This window comes from Xenia sp. Carnegie-2017, unplaced genomic scaffold, assembly GCF_021976095.1.
Source record: "Xenia sp. Carnegie-2017 unplaced genomic scaffold, XeniaSp_v1 HiC_scaffold_24, whole genome shotgun sequence".
In the NCBI taxonomy this organism is placed as follows: domain Eukaryota; kingdom Metazoa; phylum Cnidaria; class Anthozoa; order Malacalcyonacea; family Xeniidae; genus Xenia; species Xenia sp. Carnegie-2017.
In genome coordinates, this window is record NW_025813487.1 from 3,005,071 (window position 1) to 3,016,704 (window position 11,634).

The 11,634-nt window shown below is 32.5% G+C and overlaps 1 long non-coding RNA gene across 2 annotated transcripts; it reads right to left on the reverse strand.

Moving 5' to 3' along the window:
* Window positions 1–8,794: 8,794 nt before the first annotated feature.
* Window positions 8,795–9,867, reverse strand: LOC124451210. Of its 2 annotated transcripts, none has more exons than XR_006950368.1 (3): window positions 9,541–9,867; window positions 9,124–9,163; window positions 8,795–8,834 (listed from the first exon to the last, which is right to left on the reverse strand). It is a non-coding gene; the product is annotated as an uncharacterized LOC124451210 (long non-coding RNA). The 2 variants fall into 2 exon arrangements; XR_006950367.1 differs by lacking the exon at window positions 8,795–8,834 and adding an exon at window positions 8,892–8,916.
* Between the last annotated feature and the right edge of the window lie 1,767 nt (window positions 9,868–11,634).

Here is an 11,634-nt window from a genome sequence, read left to right on the forward strand (position 1 = left end):
TCTTAAGTTATTCTGCTTTTTCCCATACTTTTCAACAGGTTTTACTGATCCTTTACCATCTAGCTTATTCTTAATAATTAAAAATTGGTATATCAACTTAGGTGTGATTTCTCATGCATGGTTATCCATACTTCATCTAGATGTTTCTTTAGCTAAGTTGTTAAGTCGGTAATATAGATATAAAATCTCGCTTTACTTTTTGTAAAATTACCTTTGTTTTAGAAATAAGACTTCATATATGACGACCTCGTGGACAAAATTATGCTTCTTTTAGTTCTTTACATGTCACAAACCTAACAAAAAATGAGAGATTTAATAAAAAAAACGCGACCACATACATATCAGTTTAAAAATGGTAATCATAGTTCCAATCTTATTGTAAAATCAATTTTTTATCCATGTAAGTTTTGTTACATAAACACATTTCAATAACGAACAAAGATGAAGAGTGAGTCAGGATCTCCTTCAACCAACAGTATTATAAAAAAAATATAATGCCATCTATGTAGAACATTCTGGTTATATAACTAAGTATACATCACTGACGAAAAACAATTGTTATAGAAATAAAAATACATAAATAAGAACCTCATGCAAAGTACATAATAACATTGAGATTAGTTAAATTCCAAAGGGCTACTGCTAAATCATATAAAGTTTCACAAGTTTTAACACAGGAATAGAGAATCACCTGTCTACGACGGGATTTGAATGCCAATGATTAAGACACGAATTTCGAAACTGTGAATGGATTTTTTCCCTTCATTAATCAAAAACTCCACACATGTATATTCTTGCATATGTCAGTTCTTATTATGAAAAACCATTTTTATTTAATAAACCATTGTAAATTATAGATATACGGCAAACATCAACTGCACGCAATTATAATTACTTATGATCAATAAGGACACTGTAGGTACAACAGTAAAGGATGCAATAAAAGCAAACCGTAAGACTGCTAAATAAAAATACATTCTTCCTGTGTCTAACATTTGTTTATTTTACAAATGTTCTTACTTTTAAAATGAATAATTTGCTCAATACAATTAACAACATTTTGCTGGACACACAGAGGTTAGTCAAAAGTGGCGTCAGCAAAGAAGAGAGGTGATTCATGACTGGACATGTGCCCTTCCCTAAATAAATTTTTACAGATCCCCCATTTTTCATCGACAAGTATAGTTTCTAAAGAAAAATTCAGCGTCCTACATGTAGAAGACGTTCCCATGTTGATCTGCCTCCCCATATTTTTGAACAGGTTTCACTGTCCTTTACCATGCAGCTTATTGTCGATTGTTAGAAAGTTGGTATATCAACATAAATACAATTTCTCTTGAATGTTTGGTCATACATTATCAAGATGCTTCAGTAGCAAATTTGTTATGTAAAGTTAGTAATATAGTTTTAGAATCTCGCTTTACTTTCCACAAACTACCTTCGTTTTAGCAATAAGACTTCATATATGACGACCTAGTAGACAAAATTATGCTTGCTTTAGTTCTTTACATGTCGCATACCTTACAAAGACGAGAGATTTAATATAAAGAACGCGACCACATAAATATCAGCTTAAAAAATGATGATCGTAATTCATACCTTACTGTTACATCAATCTTTTATCCATGTAAGTTTTGTTACATGAACACATTTAAATAACGAACGAAGATGAAGAGTGAGCCAGGATCTCCTTCAACAAACAGTATTATAAAACATTAATGACATCTATGTAGAACATTCTAGTTATATAACTAAGTATACATCACTGACTAAAACAATTGTTATAGAAATAAAAATACATAAATAAGAACCTCATGCAGAGTACAAAATAACATTGAGATTAGTCAAATTCCAGAGGACTGCTGTTAAATCTTATAAAGTTTCACAAGTTTTAACTCAGGAATAGAGAATCGCCTATCTAAGACAGGATTTGAATGCCAATGATTACGACACGAATTTTGAAACTGTGAATGGATTTTTCCTTCATTAATCAAAACTCCACACATGTATATTCTTGCATATGTCACTTCTTATTATAAAAGACCTTTTCAATTTAATAAGCCATTGTAAATTATAAATATACGGCAAACATCAACTGCACGCAATTATAATTACTTATGATCAATAAGGACACTGTAGGTACAACAGTAAAGGATGCAATAAAAGCAAACCTTAAGACTGCTAAATAAAAATACATAAATAAGAACCTCATGCAGAGTACATGATAAAATTGAGATTAGTCAAATTCCAAAGGACTACTGCTAAATATTATAAAGTTTCACAAGTTTTAACTCAGGAATAGATGATCACTGATCTAAGACAGGATTTTAATGTCAATGATTACGACACGATTTTGCAAACTGTAAACGGATTTTTTAAATTCATTAATCAAAACTTCCATACTTGGATATTATGGCAAAATTCACTTCATATTATCAAAAAACCTTTGTTATTAAATAAACCATTGTAACTTACGAATACATTTCAAACATCAACTGCACACATTATAATTACTCAGCTATGAGAAAAAACACTGTCGATACAGCAATAAAGGATGCAAGGAAAATAGGCATTAAGATAATGCTAGTCTCAGATGTGCAGTGCCGCTAACAAGCACAATGTTGTTTAAAAATCTCAGTCTCAAACTATCTACTATCAAGATTAATCTCTGTATATTTGGTGGTATCATATCTCTCTATATCATTGGGAATGTATTTGGTATAGACATAAAACAACTCACTTCATGGAAGGGGAGAAAATTGTCGAATGGTGTGTGCTAATATTATTGGGCTAAGCGTATTACCGTGAGTAATGTAAAAATTCGTCACATTGCTCATGTTTAAAGCAATATTTTAAGTAAAAACGTCTACTTAGTGAAATAAAAGAATCATGGAATCTTCATTATGTACGCAAATCACACTACCATACTGTATAAAATCATTTTTTATTCTCGCTGAGTCAGTTGATATAGAAGATTAAAAAAATTGTCTTAGAAGATCTGACAGAACAGAAAACTTGCGTACATATTTTTTTCAAAATGTATGCCATTATATTTATTAAACGCAGTGTTTTGAGAAATGTACCCAAAGGCCGAGGAATAAAAAATAGACGTGAATATTAATGATAGCTACAATGAATAATGTTATGACAAATGACTTCGCTTGGCCCCAAATGTGGACACTGATTTTTTCCAACAAAACGAAATGGGAGGGAAAACTGGTGGTCCGGTAAAAACCCTCCGATAAATAAAAAGATTAAAATTTAGAAAAATTTTGTAAAATTTTTGTTGTTTTAAGATGTTTCATATTTTAGTTGTTTTCAATGATCCCGATGATCTACCTTAACATGCATCGTAGTCAGATAATAGCTTCGTCGTTCGCATCTTAAATTCACAAAGCGACAAAAAAAGCGACGACAAAAAAAGCGGGGACAAAAAAGGTCTGCTGACTACCATATTTATTGACACCGCAAATATTCTGTGTTTGAAGAAAAGAAACGAAAACTTTAGTTGAGAATAAAAAATAAAAGAGTGCAGAAAGTTAACAAAAATTTTAAAGAATAGACGAAAAATAAAAACTAATAGCAGCTCATACATAAATCATATGAAAAATTTATTCAGTACGTTCGACCTGATCATTCACTTACCAATAACAATGAAAAATGAAATGACCAAAATGAGGACCACTTGCATACAAATTATTTTTGATGTCTACTAGATTTCATTCCATCAAACTTTCTATGTTGCTTTATTAAGACTTTCATTAATATCTGGCTTTCATTCGTGTGTTTTGTCCGAAAATTTGACAATTGTGAAAATTTAGTTTTACGGAAATTTTTAACGGTTGAATTTAAAAATGCGTTGTACTGATTAATAGTATGCATAACGAAAGTCGCAAGTGGGAATCTTTCAATAAGGACGCTTGTTTCTTCGTGCTTCTGTCCAACTTGATTGTTCATTCAATGTCTAGTTATTACACCTACAGACATAGCTAATCTATAAAAAAACACATTATAAATGCCAGCATAATGAATGAATAAAATCAGAAATTATATATTTTGAAAAGAACAAAACTTTAATACCTGATTTTCAAGCATTGTCCTGGTCCGTCGGATGCAGGAGTCTTAGTAGGTCTCTTTCACTTTTTTTACAGCGCAGTTTTTACGTGTATATCGTAACGTGTGTATCGTAACGTGTATATCGTAACATATTGTAACGTATATCGTAACGTGTATATCGTAACGTGTATATCGTAACGTGTATATCGTAACATTTTTAACTTAATAATTCAATGAACCCTACTTGCAACATTGCAATTTTGTTTATAAACGTTAAATAAATTATTAAAAAGGAGCGAGTGAAAGCCAGCTATTTTCTCACAGCAATTGACATCTTTTATTGACTTTTTTTAACTAATATGAGTGTTTTTCATGATTATAGTTCAATTTGAAAAAAAAGACCATCAGGATCATTTTTGAATATCTCATGCAGTTACTCATAGCTATAAGTTAATTTTAATCCTTATCTACTCAACTTACAAACCACAAGACATAGATCATGTTTTTCCACTCACTTGTTTTCCATCTTCGTAGATTATAGTCCAATCATTTCAATATTAATGTTCACACGTTCATATGCCGTTATGCAATGTCCATTCAATATGTTTATACCATTCCATACACAAAATAATCGACGTAACCAATAAAGGGGCTCCTGGTATTATGAATCGCCATTTCGATAGATTACTGTTTACAATGCTCTCTTATGGTAACTTCAAGTGAAGGAGAAGGGATCACTTCAATACCCCAGTTATATAATCACACAAAGAATGCTTAGTGTAGATTTGATCTCCTGTGAATGTCAGCTGACCACCTTTTGGGGGGCTCATATAAAAATGGGACCCATCATCATTATATGAACAAACAACTAACATCCACAGAGTCCAAACTGCAAATGAACATTCTTGGCCATGAATCACCATGACACATGAGTAATGACAAAATAGTAAAAGTAAATGAAGTAAATGGCACAGGTGGTAAAGGGACTTTCATAACTCTATCCATGTGGGGTCTACAATATAATAAAATATGAAACATATGTACGGCATTTCATGATAAAGAACTCTACATATGATGTTAGTTTGCGTTTTTAAATTCTTAATCAGATATATTGAGAATGGGAAAATTGTTATATGTTTTCTGTTTGACTATCCAAATTATAGGACATTCACCAACATTGCACGAATAGCTTTAGCCGGTTAAGTTTGAAAGATGTAACAAGTTTCACACGATCAAAGGCTTCACATCGTTATCAAAGCATTTTACATTGAAAGCTTTCATATTACGAGGCCTACCATTAAGACTAGTTGATTATTCCATGCAACTCATACTTCAGTACTTCGTCAGTAAAGAGATAGAATTCACCTTACTTTCTACAACGTTTAAATGACTAGTTTTCCGTTGTCAACATTTGTTTAATTTTTGTTACAAATAAAATTTTTTATTGTGATTGGCTCTTTAGGAGCTTTTCACCTTTCACAAAGACCATAAGTAATTATCCTTCAACGTATTTAAATAAAAATTTTCATCAGAATCTACATATTTTTTGCATTTTAATGTCGGTGTGCAAAGCAAAGATGCATTATGCTGTAGGTTAAGTTTCATGAGACGATAATGAATTTATAAACTAGACTTTAATTTTGTCCAAATATTAATTAAATCTAGCAGTCATGTCTTGCTGGGTTAAGGTAAGTATCAGGTTTAAGGGCGTTCTGTTTTGCCCCGAGGTTCTACTACTAAAAATATGGTAGACAGTCGTAGAAAATTGAGCAAGAAAATAGTTACGGCTCTCGTTCATTGCAAGTCTACACCTTAAACTCTGGAAAAAGCACTTCTATGCACTCAACCACATAGTGCATTGGAGACAGATGACACATTTAGCGTATTTATATTCATTGCATATATTCAGTTATAACTAATGTGACATTGAAGAAACAAACCAGAAATCAGTAGCATTAATGAAAACCATTAAGATTTTAACAAGAACAATAGAGATAAATCCAAAAACAAATTACCATTAATCATCAGTTTGGTCGCTTAAATTTGTAGTTTCCAGCCGAGGGATCTATTTTCATATATGATTATGAAACAAGGATTTTCCTCTTTCAAATTTGTTTTTGCTGCTGCTATCAACATTTAAGACGTAATACTGATAGTATATATCTGTACATCGTGGCTTTCAAATAACATGTCATCGAAGAGAGTTGAAGGCAACAACTTTATTTTGATTGGCACAATCACAAATCTTTATACTTGTCGTCTATGTGTAAAGTCTTGTTCCATCTCTTATGAACAACATTTACTTTCCATGACGCCTCGTGGTTTACATGTGGCTTGAAGTGAATAGTATCTTTATAAATAGTGTTGAGCATGTCATTATATGTATTTGTCCAACATGATTGTTTAACCCACTGGGAGCCGTGCCTTTTCAAACGTTCGTAAACGTGCCTTTTCGTTTGGTGATTGTTGCCTGAGCAAAAACGGCTTCTATAGGGTTAAAATACATTGTTTGTACTTGAACAAATTACCGGATATCTATCAAATCTAATTTTCAAAACAAAACGCATTGTTGTCAAACAAAAGAACTATGATCTCCCTACATTAATATATATGAAATGCTAGTAACAATTGACCATTTTCTGTGATATTACGTCAATTATTTATTAATTAAACATATTTAGCCTATTAAATAACGCTAATTTATAATTTTGGTTTTGAAGATGTTGGTGACGTTAATGAGAACGCCTTAAACCATTCTCACAGTATATTATCACAGAATAAGAATATACAGAAGGTCACTCGTGTTGGAACCTTTGATGTTTTATTCTTAGGCATGTTGCGCGCATGGTGGCCGCCATTATTACAGCCAGTTGATTAGGGTTTTGACTTTTCCCAACCTTCAAAATGATCCAAAATCGTTTCTAAAGTCAAAATATTCTCGAATTCATTATTAAGTATTGATGTCATGTAATTTTAATGGTTGGAAACCAGTAACAAACCCTAATCAACTAGCTGGAATAATGGCCATTGTAAGGACACGTTGGCTACCTGAGTGACCCTTCTGTTTAGTCATGATTCTGTGCTAATATTGATTTTGGGCTTGAAGATGTTGGTGACGTCAATCAGAACGCCTATAAACCATTCTTAGAACCTTAACCTATCAAGATATGACTGCAAGATTGTATGAAGATTTGGTCAAAACTAAAGACTAGTTTCTAAATTGATTAAGGTCTTATGAATCCTAACCTACTCCACAACATCACGCATCGTTACTTTGCATAACAACATTAAAACGCAAAAGAAATTGTAAGATTCAAAACGATTTTTATACTTAAACGCGTTGAACGTGGTCAAGACGTGGTCTCTTATATTGACAACTAAAGATTGAAAGATTTGGGCACAGAGTAGCCAAATCTGTTCACAATGTTTACATTCGTGTGACTACTAACAGCACAATGCTACAGAGTAATGATTATACAGAAGGGTCACCCAGTTGTACAACACGTCCTAATGTCGGCCATTATTTCAGCCAGATAATTAGAATTTCTCACATGTTTCCAACCATTAAATTTACATAAGTGAATACTTAATAATGAATTCAAGTATATTTTGACTTAAGAAATAACTTGGGATCATTTTAAAGGTTTGGAAAAAGTCAAAAACCTTAATCATCTGGCTGGAATAATGGCGGCCACCATGCGCGGCACGACATGCGCGAGGACAAAATCATCAAAGGTTCCGACACGAGTGACTCTTCTGTATATTCTTAAACTGTGGTAAGGGTTAGAGCATGATCACGTGTGTTATATGAGATTAAGAGTCCCAAGGATTAGATAGAGTGAATTTTATTTAATGTGAGGGTCTCTTAATCCCATAGGACACAAGTGATTAAGCTCTATCCACACGTAGCTGCGAAAACGATACAAATAACCAACTATTGCTTACAGAGCATGCGCTTATACAAATAATGAGCTGGCTATAAAATGTCGAATTATCCGACAAAAGCTAGTGCATCATGATATTAAAAAAAAGTAGTGAGAATGAAGCTTTTATGTGGACAGATGATGAAGTGGACCTTTTACTGAGATCCGTTTTAGAATATAAAATAGCAAAAATGTTTAAGGACACATTTCTGACAACTGGCAATGAAAGGAGCCGTATCAAAACTGCTCTCCCTCTTTCCATAATTTTTTGATAATTGAAGAAGGCAAAAATAAATCACATAAACGCAAAATTGCTCGAAAATAGCACAGTTAATATCAAAAGAATGAGTTTAGGCACCATTTTAATGCATAAGATAACGCATAATAAATGTGGATTGGATTAGGGCAGCGGTGCGTAGATAGATATTACATTTCATTGATTTATGTCAACGTTTTTAAATCATTCCGGTTACAGTGTGTCCTCACGTAGCCGGATTTGATGAGTTTTCAAAAGTTTCCAATCTGGAGACCGTTCAAAAGTTTGCAGTTACAGTAGGCGTTTTGGCTGGATACGTGTGGTCGATAAGCGTAACTGCAACAAAGTATTTGCTGATACGAACGAATCCGGATACGTGTGGACGGGACCTAAGATGCCTTGTTTTCAATTAAGTGATTATCAGTCAGTAATGATTGTTTCAGTGTAAGAAAAGTAATTAAAACTTAAAATTTAATAGATATAATATCTTTATGCAGCAGTTTTAAAATCGTTTATTTTGAACATCAAACAAAAACAACTTACTTGTGTACATCTACTGCAATGGTGACAATCCTGGCACATTTTGTTTGACAAGCCAACTCAAAAGGAAGAAAATATTGATCTCCTGTAATGAATGTTTGCTGACCAGGTAGTGGAGGTAGAGTTACAGCAGAAACATTCCTAAAGATTTTATTATAAATAAATCAAAGCAACATTCTGGTTTATAAATCTAACATATGAACAATAAAACTCAGTAAATTTGTGAGCAAGCGTAGTCTGGATATAACTGTGAATTAATTAATATTCAAAGTTAGTAACTCATTTTGGGTCATGTTAAAATTGGAAAATTGGAAAGAAAATTAGACAACTTTACATAATAAAACTTACCCTGTAGATTTTTCATTTCCTTGAACAGCGTTTATTTCCTCTAGAATAGATCAAAATCATAAAGCGATCATTTTGTAAAGCAACATTCCTGAACACAGCAGTACATTATATTCATTGCACACGTTGACATAGATTTGTCCATAAACATATACACATATAACTCAAGCAGAAGAACATGAAAAAGCGATTGACACTAAAAAATAACTGTTTGCCACTTATAAAAAAGTACAAATCGTACATTGAGCAATTTTAAAGATACTATCGACAGCGTTCGTTGACATCCTGAATGAGGGATTACTACACTTAATGTTTTGTTGATAGCAAATCCAGAAACTGGTTGAAAATGCATAAAAACATAGAGCAAATAGAATCCAAATACATCAGCAATAACTACAATCATTACTTATGGATTTATACCTAAAGCCGTTTCGCAAGCTTTCTTTAGTTGTGAATGATGAGACTTTTTTGTTTCTTTATCGAGTAGAATTCTTTGTAAAGCACCAGATAGGAACACGTTCTTTGTTTTCACGTTCTTCTGCATGACTGAATGATTTAAAAAGTTCAAAAGGAATGAAAATAAAACCTTACTAAGGCATCTCTATGAATTACTATTCCACTGGAATTCCGCCATCTTTCCATGTTTCATTCCATTTAATCACGTGACTATAAGAAAGTATGCGGAGCAACTGTGAATGGTGGAGGATTGGGTCGAGAAAAACCAAAACTTTAAAATTCTGAATAACAAATGTTGTGGTCGTCTTTATTTTGACAACATTTTGACGATGAGAATTGAGAATTGACAGCCCAACTCATTCTGGCCATCAGAATCAGACTCATGGTTTGTCCGTTTTCTATGTGCACTCGCTGCGAGTGTTAAAAGAAGTGATTTTTTAAACAAGAAAAATCGTCTGAAATTCACAATACATTATGCAATACCATAACTAGTAGGATGACTAAGCCATTGATTGATCTTGCTTTAAGCCACAGACTCGTAGTATGTAAACATAACACAAGATATTAAAATAAAATCAAAAGTGAACATCGTAGGTTATATACTTCAGTCATTCATTTCAGAATGCAAATTCACAATAAAATGAATGGTTTTTGCTGTTTTCAACTTAATCATAAACGATATACAATTACTCAATTAAATGTATTTTTTGTCTAATTATTCGAACATTTTTGCTTTATTTTAATGATAAAGTGCATGTAGATATGTTGTATTGTAGTAAGGCATGAAAATAAAATCAATTTTCTTGTTTTTACGAAAATTTCTTAACAACGACATTTAAGTTCTCAAATAACATACTAATAGCGTCAGGAGCAAAACTAGAACGTAATTGGAGGCGGGGGGTAAATATTCATATATTCAGCTCTGCCCTGCTGACTTCTGTTGAAATTAACATCGCAAACAAAAGAAATCAGCAGGGCACAGCTGAACATATGAATATATACCCCCCCCCCAAATAAACGTTCTAGTTTCGCTCATGGAAGGGTGAATATATAAAAAAACGACGGCACACAGCTATAATAAAAATTCCTGGTTATTTTTAACACCGACAAATTTCGCAGTTTAAGCATGTAAAAGCACTTTAATTCCATACATTTAGTAAACAAGTTACGGGTGATTTCTGATAAAAAACACTTGAAAAAATAAATATATTTATATTATATATTATGTAATTCATTTCAAAAATTTGATCCAAAGCATGAGAACTGTGCTACATTATTATCCGTAAAATCTTAGTTTGAGTTTGACGTCAAAACAAACATTTACAAACTATCTCGTGTAAAAACGTTGTCAATGTTTCAATTAAGAAATAAAAGATGTTTACTGTGTTTGCACAGGATTATGCAAACCGAGGAGACATTTGGGAGAACATAAGAGATGATCAGTGCAAGCCCGAGACCAAAGGTCAGGGTTGCACGTGCTCGAGGTTCTCACAAACCTCCAAGGTTTGCATAAGGCAGTGCAAACACGAAAACATCTTTTATTTCTTTATTCATTAACAATAATGTGAAAAGACAAACGTTTCCATTTTTTCTCTAAAATGTATTCATGATCAATTTGCAAATTCTCTTTGACTGATTTATTGTTTCGATTGATTTAATTGGTTGAGCTCAGATGTACTTTGCACTGGCTAATGCAAACTCAGCTCTAGAACAATCAACGCACGCGTTTCATTGTGTTTATATTATAATTTAAGACGATGAATGACCTTATCGAAGCATCTATTGAAAGACAAATTGACATCTGTCGCATGTACACGGTGTGGTAAATCTATTTACAAAATTTTATATGTATTTTTCCAAGTGTTTTATTTATTGAATAACCAGAAGACTTTTAACTAATGTCTTTAACTAAGGTTGTTCTTACACTTCCAAACTCTAAATTTGCAGGTATTATCGCATTAACAGAAAAGGACAAGAACTAGTTTTACTTTACTATATGACATTGTTCCAGTCATGTAATCATACAATATGATGAGATTATAACATCATCACAAAAAA